The 12540-nt window shown below is 34.4% G+C and overlaps 1 long non-coding RNA gene across 2 annotated transcripts in view; it reads right to left on the bottom strand.

Annotated features, from left to right (window-relative positions):
- The window catches only part of LOC114231545 (uncharacterized), a 239419-nt gene that overhangs the window by 217177 nt on the left and 9702 nt on the right, over positions 1-12540 (bottom strand). For both annotated transcript variants that reach the window (XR_008556246.1, XR_008556245.1), the window contains exon 2: positions 11806-11888. This is a non-coding gene — a long non-coding RNA (uncharacterized LOC114231545). The remainder of the gene's footprint in view (positions 1-11805; positions 11889-12540) is intronic.

The raw sequence follows: 12540 nt of genomic DNA, 5'->3' as shown, positions 1-12540 counted from the left end.
CTGTACATTAGAATTGTATTTTTTCAGTTTCCATTTTTTTATAAATAAGATATACAATGAATACATTTTTGTCTCTTCATTCTTTTATTCGTATTTATGAAATTCATCCATTGATGACATATATTGCTATAGTTTATTTTCCATGCTGCATTAGCATTCTATAAAAGAACATACCAAATCTCATTTATCTATTCAATTATTAGCAGACAGTTGATTTATTGTCAGTTTCAGACTATTGTGGATACTGCCGTTTTACATGTATCTGAGCCTTTCCGTAAAAGCTGGCACAGAATTCTGCTAGCTGTGAATCTAAGAATGAAATAGGAGGGAAAGTCTTCCAAGTTTTGCACTGAACTTATTATGTATCTTCATAATCCTTTTGGCCGGGCGCACTTTCCTATCAAGATTGTTCATTATAAATAAACCTGCAGTTTACGAACTTACGATCCATAGCTGGATTGGAGAATAAAATATAATCATGTATCTGTCTATCACTGACCAGCAATACATTAAAAAGTAGAAACTCCAAGACTAACTGACCCCTATGTTAACTTGTACCACACACAACTGGTGCTCATCTCCGTGAGTCCAAACCATGGCCTGTGGAGGAGAGGAATGTTAGGAAGTTGCATGTGACAATTTCTGGGCTTTTTGATTCCTATTTTCCAAAACCCAAGCATAAGCCAACATGTAGGGAGTTCCTTGATGCAGTCCCAAATAGAACAGTTTTCTGCAGCATAGAGCACAGCGGGGTTGGGTGGACAGTAGAGGTGAAGGGAACTGCAGAAGATATGCCACTGAGCTATTGAAATCCTTTTATATATTTCTTCGGTTGAAATGTGTATGGATACAAAACATGACTCCTTTCCAATGTGCATCTTCTTGTGAAGAATGATCTCTAGTTAAATATGAGCCAGTCTAGATTTCATACTCTTTTGATTATGTTTACCTTTTGGGGTATTTTTTACTCTAAGAAACAGTATCATTACCAAAAGAAAAGCAATTTCCAAAATTTAAACAACTAGCACATATGAAGGGGTGCTGCAGTGTGACCCATTTGAGTCATTATTGGCCATATTTATAACATGGGAAAAGATTTTGAGTAATTACACCTGTAGTGCTGAGACTTGATGAAGATGAATAACTGTTGTTTCATTTATTTACACTTTCTCTGAGGATATCCCTTCTTTTAAAAGGGGGAAGCATCTTTAGAACTCCCACCTGTGAATATCATAACCTTACCGAGAAATTGAGGCTGCTCAAGGATTATGTTTTAGATATGGGATTTGTTCAATGCTTATTATATGTATATTAAATTTTAATACCATGGCTACGAGTACCAGAACAATAATATTTATTTTGTGATTACTCAGAAATCAGTTCCCTTTACTGAATTTTATTATCAATATGGTTTTGGAGGAACTTTTTCTCATTTTTAAACTATTCAATCACTTTCCCAAGAAATCTACACTATCATTATCACCATGGATCCTAGTAACTACTTCATAATAATACTTACTTTGAGATAAATATTATGGTAACTGCTTATGTTTGTTTGATATTTACAATAGTTTTACAGTTCAGTCCAATGTGGTAGCCTCTAGCAATGTAGTTATTTAAATTTAAACTAGTTAAAATTAAGCAAAAGTAAATTTTCAATCTCACTAGTCATATTTCAAGTGCTCTCAATTAGTGGAAGACAGATTTAGAACATTTTATCATCATATAAAATTACATTTGTGTGCCTAATGAGATAGAAATAGTACAGTAAACTTGAATCTTCAACCACTGGATGTGTGACTCCCAAACTATAGTCAGAATTCCATATTATACTATATATTTTATTACTGTAAAAGCTATCTCTATTATGTTTGCAAATATTTTTCAGCAGAATGCCTACGCATAGTATACCACTCATGAATTAGTTGTAGAAGTAATGACTGATTGAGTGAATTAAAAAATCAAGATAAATGACTTAAAGCTAATTACATATCTAGCATTTCTATGGAAGGTAATTATTCAATGTCTGATTTAGTGTATGACTTTAAATAGCTTGTCATGTACTCTCTCCCTTCAATAGAGATAATAATTCCATATATATTCTGTGTTCCTCTCATAATTTGAGGCTTGTGAAAGTACTATATATCCCCAAATTAATTTCCCCATTAAATATACTAGATTTGTCTTATACATTTTACACACTGGCTAACTTTGTAAGAGTTAATTCATCAAAACAGCACTCAATTTAGTCTGAAGAGTACTTGCCTCCTGAGTATGACAAACATAAAATTGAACTAAATGTTTTACCACTATTCCCAATGGATTTCACTCATGTGTTTCCAATAACTATTTATTGTTGTGGCATTGTTTTATCCATTTACAAGTCTGTAGAATTCTTATCATCACCCTGAATATTCATGGCACGGTCCAGATTTGAATCATTCACAATTCTATGGATATGTGTTTGTGTAGTACACTGGAAATCGCATATATCTTCTATTTGTATTCAATTCCTCTAGAGATTCAGCAATTTCACAGGTACTTTTATTCATTGACTATTGTTCAGAGAACAGTTGTGAATATTGGGAACTTCTCCTCCAGTGTTTGTATAAAATTTGTTTTGATAACTAGAGTGCATCTGGGATTATTATTTTAGCGTGTGTATATTCTTCACCTTGATAGGTGGTTTTCACCAGCTGTCAGACAGCAGGATTCTGTACACTCAGGAATACTTCATTAAGATTTGTAAAATTTAATTAAGAGCAGCAAGAAAAATGATTCATTTAAAAGTGCATAGTGACAGAAATGGTTAATCATGTTGCTTCTCCAGAGGAGAGAATGATGGAGAACTTGAACAGGGGAGGACAAAATGCGGAATAAGGCAAAAGGGTGTCAAGTTCAAATTTCCTTTGCCCATTCTTTATTCCTATGTCCAACAAACAACACAAGCTGGGTAAGTTGTGTTCTCTTTACAAAAATAAGCATTAAAGAGATTAGTACCACTGTGTAATTAAGTGATATGAACATAGATGCAAAAAAAAATTGATTGCCTAAGTCAGTGAAAAGAAGAAGGATAAACAAGTTTATGGAACATCATGAAAAAATTAAATCTACAAGCTCATAAATGTCTTTCATGCTACTCAGGATATATTACCCAAAACTAAATAGTAATTTAATAATACTTTGGTAAAATTGAAAAAAAGATTTAAGAAACTGGTTTAGAAAAGACCTAATTTTTAAAAGTTGCCTCATAACCAATAGAAAGAATCATGTTAACTGAAAGTAATATACCAAAACGATGCTCATCATAATTCATAGTAATTAAAAAATGCACTCTTGTTAAATTTTCAAGTATTAACTAGGTTATTCATTGGTTTAGATGGTAGGGATTTGAGATTAAATAGCTTAGACTCTAAACTGTTTATTGCAATTATTAACAGAGCTCTCTTTTATAAATTTTAAATACACTTTGAATAAATGAATACATTTTGCTTATACTAATTTTTATACATATGTAATCTATAGTTTTTAATAAGTTAAATCATGAAATCAAATCCTAATTTCATGCAAAATAACAGGGGACAATTACGTTTTTTAAAAGGCAATTAAATGCACCAATATCAAAAGGATGTCTTTTACCTTATAAAACACCAGCAATAGCTTATGAAAAAAAAAGTTGCTGCCGGTTTCTGGGATGTATATTTGAGTAACGGTGACTTAGCCCTGGTATTATGCCTGCATTTTTAGGACACCATGTCTTAATTATTAATGCACTACTCAAAATGACTATGTTAAATGAATGTGACCATTTACACTCTTTTCTTTTCATGATTCCTGCAAAATAAACCTGTTGTCGCTATGTTTCCAGGTTATTGAATATATCTTGTAATCAGCTAAAGAAGTGCCAATAAGTAGCTCCTAGTCAGCTGTTTTGTGGCTTACCTACTAAATTAATGTGCGTCTTTGCCCACTCATCTTTGAAGTCCTGTTGAAGCAAATGGCCTCATTTAAAAAAAATCATGAGGGATTTCACTCTTCAAATCAGAAGTTTTTTTTTCATTAATTTAACAGAATGGTTGAAACACAAATTTAACATACTTGTTCAAAACAGGCCCAGCCATCTGAGCTGGATCATGACCCTTCATAGAAAATGGTGCCTCTTCCTCTAGTGGAAGCATCCCTGTGTCATGGCACACGGCTTGGCAAGAGACATTTAGGCTAAATATGATCTCCCAATCACCAACTATTTGCACTTTTGAGCAGTTAGCAGGAGTCCCTGGGACCAGGCTTACATCATTCCACCAAACAACCCAAAGAAATAGAAAATTCCCTGGTATAACAAACGCATAGAAAACCAAAGACCTGAATTTCCTGAATCAATATGGTCATCAGTTGGGATGCTTTAATTAGTTAGGTGCCGTTGAAAACACAGGACAAGGGGAGATGGGCATTCTGCCAAAAGGGCAGATATTTTTTTACCATAAAAAGGCAAGATGGGTTTCTGAGTAAACCCAAACAATACATGTTGCCTGCCTTCCAAATATAGTTTATCACCCAAACACACACACACACACACACACACACACACACACACACACACACACACACCACATTTCTTTGACGCATATTCCCTCTTAAGATAACTCTTCCCTTACGTTTTAAAGGTGTTCATAGTTCTATAACTTAAATACAGGCACACACACATACACTAAAGCAAACAAAAACTCCTGTCATGACTGAATATCACTCCTGCCCAGCTCTCCAGACACACTTTTTCTCTCCTGTCTTCCACATGCAGATTTCTGAACAGTGTCTCCTAAATTTGCTGCCGCAACTTCTTTTTCTTTCACTTCTTTAGCTCAGAGACAAACCGGCTAGGGCTGAACCAAATCTTCCTAAGGCTACACATGGCCTTCATGTTGCAACATCAAAGAAACATCTGTTTTCATCTAGCTTGCCATTTTAGGAGAATTTGACTTCACAGGCCACTCCTCTCCTTTCTCAAAGCAGTTTGTTCCCTTAACCAGTGGTCGGCAAACTCATTAGTCAACAGAGCCAAATATCAACAGTACAACGATTGAAATTTCTTTTGAGAGCCAAATTTTTTAAACTTAAACTTCTTCTAACACCACTTCTTCAAAACAGACTCGCCCAGGCCGTGGTATTTTGTGGAAGAGCCACACTCAAGGAGCCAAAGAGCCGCATGTGGCTTGCGAGCCGCAGTTTGCCGACCACGGCCTTAACCAAAGTGATTCCACATTCCCTTGATTTCTCCTAGTGTTTTTTGGTGTGTTTTTTTTTCAGTGCTTTTTTGCAGATTCATCTTCCTCATTTCAGCTCTTCAATATTAGATAACCATGAATTTTGCTGCTTGGCCCACTTTTCTCTCTAAGCAATCTCATCTGTGGTTATGTGGGAAAATATAGAGAAATGGCTAAAAATCTATTTCTCTGGCTGAGGCATTACTTCTGAGCTACAGATCTTACTTCAACAGCTGTGCTAAAACTTTATTTTGGATGTCTTAGAGACACCTTAATTAAACATGCTCTTATTTAAATAGGTTATTTTGCCCTTCTTCCTTCTTCAAGCATGGACACTTGCGTTTACACAGTCCTTTTCTGGAGGCACCCGTCCCAGTGGGTAACATCACCACCCACCGACTGCTGCCTCCTCTCCCTCACTGCTCACATTCTCTACCAATTACTGTATCTAATTGCAGTACTATGGGCTTAATCTCATTGCTTAGAAAGAGGTATGGCTACTTACAAACCAGCCATAACTGCCTAAATGTTGGAGTATGTATTTTAATGGATCCAATATCATTGATAGCATAATAACTGCATGTAAAGAGGGAGGGATTCAAACAAACTCTGATCACTGGCCCAGATCCTAAACTATATACTGCTTATTAGTATTAATGAATATTCATTTTTCTGACAGTATAATTCATTTTGGAGATGTAGCAGATGCTCTGATGCGTCACCCAGATCTCCGTGTTCCATAACCCAAGACTGAAACACTCATTTTTCTAGGAACAGTGAGTATTGTTACTCAAGAGCTTTCAGAGTCAAATCCCAAATATCTATCTATATAAAAGCCTAAGTGACCATTAAAACAGGAATGACCAACAACCAGTCAACCGGTCACTATGACACGCACTGACCACCGGGGGGCAGACACTTAATGCAGGAGCTGTCCCCTGGTGGGGTGGTCAGGGCGCTCCCACAGCGGGAGTGCTGCTCAGCCAGAAGCCAGGCTCATGGCTGGCGAGCACAGCTGCATTGGCGGGAGCCTCTCCCGCCTCCGCAGTAGTTGTACCTAGCGGTGGTGGCAGGCACAGCGAGGCCGGGATGAGCAGCAGCGGGGCTGTGCCCAGCCTGGCTGAGGCTCCTCCCAGGCTGCCTGCTGCTTCAGCACTGCTACATCCCTCCGGGGGGATGTAGGTGTGCCAGGTTTCTGACATCCTCGGCACTCTGACATCCTCATGTGGGATCCTGGATTGCAAGAGGGCAAAGTCCAGGCTGAGGGACGCCATCCGTGCATGAATCCGTGCACTGGGCCTCTAGTAGTCAATATAATTGAAACAAAAGAGATAGAAGGAAAATTGAGGATGATGAGTAGAAGAATAACATGGCACATGGATAGAATCACTATAGAGCTCTCAATTAAAACACCCCAGTTCTGAAACAGGGACATTTCAACAGACATCAGAGCTGTTTTGCTCTGTCGTACATCCCTTGGCCTGGGTTTCCCACATTAGTTCCATGCAGACTTAGTCCTAGCAAGCTGAGTTTTCTGAAAAATTTTAACTGAGAACACAAGGAATCCTCTCACTTTTAACAAATAAAAAGAATGCTCTTTAGAATACTGATTTTGCAAAGTGATAAAATAATATTTGTAGAAAATATGGTTACCTAACAATGTATAGATTATCTTGGATAAAAATATTTACAGTTTAAATATTAAAGTTTGTGTGAATTTGTATAGTTCACTTAAGTTTGCAACATGTTAATCTCTTCTGAAAAATAAGATGTTTAGACTAAATGATTTATAACTCTCTTCCCATTACAGATGACCATGGTTCCCATTAATCTTCAAGTGTTATGAGTCTCTATATTCTAACTTTAATTTGGCTCAGAAACAGTATCTGCTTGATTATCTGCTTTATATGACCCATCATAACTTCTAGGCACATGTATTACTGTTGTCACTTTCTTTATCCATCCCCTTGGGGACTATGATACTTGCAAATATATTTTATAATTTGTTTTTCCACTCTTATTCTCTACACTTCAAAATATCACATTTAGTAGAAAAACAATTGTTTTTGTTTTATTTGTCAAGTTTTCTATAGAAACTAGAATCTAGGCTTTTTAAATCTCAAACCCAGATTCTAATCCTGAAGATAAATTCACAAATAGTCATTATATTATTATTTTTTTAAAAATAGCAGTCTTTATATACATGGCTAGTTGGCTCTACCTGTATAACAAAATTACCCTTAGATGTTGTCTTTGAACCAAACCACGGGTTAAAATTTAGAAACTGTTGTTGGAGAAATACTGAAGTGGGTTTATAATTTTTAATTTTACTATAGACTAGAGCCTATTAAATTGTCTTCTTTGATCTGAAATGACACTATATAACCAAATTTCCAATTCCCTCCAAAATGTAAGGCAGGGTGATTACTTCATTTAAGACTTATGGTTTATAGTCTCTTCATTAATTTTATTAACCAGAATCCCTCTTCTTTCTCTAGTGGCAAGGAAAATAAATATATAGTAGATATCTGCTGAAGCCCAGAGAATACTTATAGGATGTGGATATGCCTAGAGTTGAGTCAGGCACAGGATATATATTTATAGAAAGCCTCTAGCCAGTTAATTGTACCTTCTGCTTTCCCCAGAAGCTATATTGACTAATATTTTGGTCACCCCAGTTTTTCTGAGACATTGAAATGTTCTGAGAGAATCCTGGAAATTATATTCCTTCTTTTTATTTTACTCAAATCGCAAGTAGTTTATAGCAAACTAGGGAGACTTTTATAAAATTGTCTACTCTTACAAAGTGTCCTATTAATTTTAAAAGACATAATTATCTTAGAAATAAGCTCCAAATATGTTTTAATATACTTATTTAATCAGTAGTTGGATGCTGCTCTCACCTCTTTAAAAATCATCAAGAATAGTAACCAATGTTATCAAGATGCACCATGTTTTTCTATAAAGGTAACTTATGTTTTGGCAGGCTTATTAGTGAAATGCTTTTCAGTAACCCTAATTGGGCTTTAAATGACTTAGTACTAAACTGTACAAATTACACTTTTTTATTAATAAGAAAGGAAACATGTTCAAAAATAAATTATACACTTATACCTGATACTGACTGACAGTATGTCTGGTTTCAATTTTCTCTAACCTATATATTAATACCTTAAGATAATTATATTGAAAAAATTATGTACTAAATAAAAATTTACTAAATTACTAATGTAGTTCAATATCTGATTTTAACTATGAGTAGTTATTAGCAGAATCAGCAGTTTAGACTAACAGGGAAAAATAGTCTTTTAATTATGATAACTTGGTCTGTTGAACGTTTCACTCATTGTTTCTTTTAGATTACAATGGATCTCAATCAATTGTTTTTAGCATAATTTGAGTCTGAAAAATAATTATAGAGACAAAAGAAATTATATGAATTTCTTTATATTTTAGAACTCTTAAATGAATACTAATTCAATGGGATTTGAGATGACAAAATTCAAATGCATATCTTTCAAATTGATGATGCTTTTTATCAATGTCCCATGACTACTTATTAGTTTCATTTTACTGAAATATTAATAACATTAGCTCCATGGGTATTACAAAGAAAGTAAATAAGAAACATGGTATTTAATTATGCAATTATTATATTTAATTTGGAAAATTTTAAAATAATTATAACATATCAATATACTTTATATTGTGTGCATATTTACATATATATTGAATGCATGGCTGAATCGAGACATTAAATTCATGAACATGATTTAATGCCCTTTTCAACATCAAAGGTGCTAACAATATTGAGGAAAGTAATTTTGATTTGCCATCAAACTTTTATGATAATATAAAAACACCTTTATTTCTGTACTATTTTCCTACAAAAATGTACTGTAATTGAAAGGCAAAAAAATCTTTTTTAATATGTTAATATTTTTGTAACTAAATTGAGGAGGTAAACAGATGTAGCTAATTTTCTTTTTTTAAAATATATTTTTATTGATTTCAGAGAGGAAGGGAGAGGGAGAGAGAGATAGAAACATCAATGATGAGAGAGAATCATTGATCGGCTGCCCCCTACTAGGGATCGAGCCCGCAACCCGGGCATGCGCCCTTGACCAGAATTGAACCCAGGATCCTTCAGTCCGCAGGCCAACACTCTATCCACTGAGCCAAACCACTAGAGCTGTAGTTAATTTTCTTAATTCCTTTGTACAAATTTCTTTATATAAATTTGATCATCTTACTTATGTCATATGTGTTATTGTACTAAAGGCAAAGAACTACTCCTGATGACCTTAGCCTTTAATAAGCAGGTAACCAATCCTATCAAAATTCATGTTCAAGGCATCCAACAATTCTGTAATTGTCCAGGACAAATTTTATGCATCAAGAAAAGCTTAAGAAATAATTGGTTCCTTGAAATCTAATTAAACACCTAATGCACTTAAGGTATAATTGTTCTACAATTGCTGAATATGCATAATAATCAAACTCCGTGTAATAAATGTAGTGTCCATTTTAGAGAAATTCTTTGTCTTAGTCAGTTTGGGCAGTCATAACAAATTACCACAGACTGGGTGGCTTAAACAAGAGAATTTATTTCTCACATTTTTGGAGCCTGGGCAGTACAAGATCAATGTCTACTATGGGCTCTTTGCCTGCTTGAAGACAGCCGTCTTCTCATTGTATCCTCACATGTCAGGAGGAGAGAGGAAATTCTTATAGCTTTTCTCGTAGGGACACTGATCTCATTTGTGAGCACTCTAAAGCAAAAGCGTGGGAGCTGGGTGCCTGTCCGCTGGTGCACCAGGCCTTTCAGAAGCCTGGGCGCAGCGGAGGCTTCTGAAAGGCCTGGTGCCTGAGCGGACAGGCACCCAGCTCCCCCACTACACATGCACCAGCGGACAGGCACCCAGCTCCCCGCTTACACGTGCATGATTCAATCATGCACTGGGCCTCTAGTCCACATATAAGATAGTATGCGAAGTGTCTTACATCTCATTCATACTCAACAGAATTTGCTTTATTGAAATTAATTAGGACTAGATTTTTTTAAAAAGTCATTCCTTCTTTCAGATTGCTAAGTGGATATAAACTTAGAATATTTTGTGCTATATTTTAGGACAGAACTAATCCAGCCCTATTGAGTCTTAAAAGTTTATTGGAACACTATCTTCCTTAAAAAGTACAATTCCTGAAATACTGACAATTTATTTTATTAATAGTGATGCATTTTATAAGATCCTGTTAAAAATTAAGACATTTATAATTGTTTAAATGACTTAAGGATGCTTTTAAAAATAAATACCTTAAAATATTGAATAATCATATGAATAGTATCCATAAAAATATTTTCCATACTCTTTCACATACAAAAAATGCAAAGAAATTGATATAGGTAAACTATATGTTCAATTTAATGCTGAAAACACTGTTCTGCTAAAAGTGAAACATTAGGTAAAGATTTCACTTCTTGCTGCTTTAAAAATATGCCTCAACATGTCATATTTTTAATTATACTAACCAACACTTGTAATATCTAGATATATCAAGGTATATTCATGTTTATAAGCAAGTATGAGGGAAAATCCTTACTTTAAAAATAATACATAATTAATTGTTAAATTAAAATATTAAATTCAGGGGTGGATTATTTAAGAGAGGATAAAGCATTATATTTTATAGTAATGAAAGAGAGAGAACATTGGAATTGGGATGAGATGCATAATTTTTAAATGAAACCTTAATTTTAATTGACTACTCTTCACGAAGTAAAATATTATTAGAGGTGATGAGTTAGAGAAATAATGTAAATTCTAAAAAAGCATTTTTTACTTTAAGTACAAGTGAATGCTCATCAATAGTTAGGCATTGTTTATGATCTAATATAATTGTATATCATTCTTTATATAAGTAGAATAGGCTGCAACTAGAGCACAGATATATTTATATTCTCCCTGGAATATGTGAAAGTCAAAATATCCATAATTCATTGAAATATTGTTTTCAGGCCAGCTTCTGAAATTACATGGGCCTAGCAGCCATGACTTGAGATTTTCTTGCATTTCTTTGAGGAGAATAAGATCATGTAAATGCACTCTTCCTGTATATGTCTTAAGAATTTTAACCTTCAGTACAGATTTTTTTAATACTACCAAGGATATGAAAAAGTTTATAAAGTGGACAGAAAAATAGAGACACACATTTAAGTTCCTCCTTCCTGCAACAGGAACTGCAATCATTCATAGTAGAAAAATGGAGTTCCAGGTGTCAAATGGTTTAAAGAGATTAGCAGGTACTTAATGGGACAAAATATGATGCTCGGATGACTAGTATAAGAAAGACTAAGGAAAGAAAACAGAATAGTGGCCACCTTTAGCAGAATGCATTAAGTATCTACCACTACTTTTCTAAGAGAAAATGTTTATTGGTATAAAGCTATGGATTTAAAAACATAAACAAACCAACCAAGAAAACTTGAAATAAACGGACTTGAGTCATAGTGGACCATGAAGATGCAATTTTTCTTACATACCTGAGAGAAGCCTGGAAGTGGTTGAGAGAAATATTTTGCAGGGATCACCCACAGGGTCCAGAAGGCTTGGGGGAACATCAGGGCTGAAACATACAGAACCCAAATCACTAGGTGAGAGAGAAGGCAGGCTTCATTCAGAAGCTCCTACTTCATTAGCATGCTTGCTTTATATTTAGTCACAGATGTGGTTTGGGGATGACATAGAGATTGTACTGCAAGCAGGAAAAACATGATTCCAGTGTGAGAAATTCCTCTAGTTACAACTCCAAATGAATCAGTGCTTAGAAAAAAAATTAAGGATTAAAATGCAGATATTTCTCGTATGCATAAGAGAATTGTGTTTAAAAAAAGAACTGTTTATTTAAGGTTAAAGGTAAAGAGAAAGAAAGGTTAAAGGTAAAAAAGAAGAGAGAGGGAGAACACCAATTTTTGTGGTTTTAGAGAGTTTTATTGATAATGTAACAAATAGTTACTATCATAATAATTTTAAAAAATGAAACATGAGATCGAATTGTCTAGTGAGTAAAATTTCTTGAGGCAAAAGTTTTTAGAGCTTATTTGTTTTTCTTAGTCATATTTACCTCTCTCTGTTCTAATAAATAATTTTTAAATCACAAAACATTTCATGTATAATACTGATATTTCAATATAATGTATCCAAATAATTTCTCATTATGAGTGAACCATATTACATTACTTGTGTTTCAAATTCCCTAACTCCTAATTAAGTTTTCC

Source organism: Eptesicus fuscus, chromosome 6 (genome assembly GCF_027574615.1).
Source record: "Eptesicus fuscus isolate TK198812 chromosome 6, DD_ASM_mEF_20220401, whole genome shotgun sequence".
Classification (NCBI taxonomy): Eukaryota; Metazoa; Chordata; class Mammalia; order Chiroptera; family Vespertilionidae; genus Eptesicus; species Eptesicus fuscus.
The sequence above is the reverse complement of the archived record's forward strand: the minus strand, read 5'-3'. Positions and strand labels throughout refer to the sequence as shown.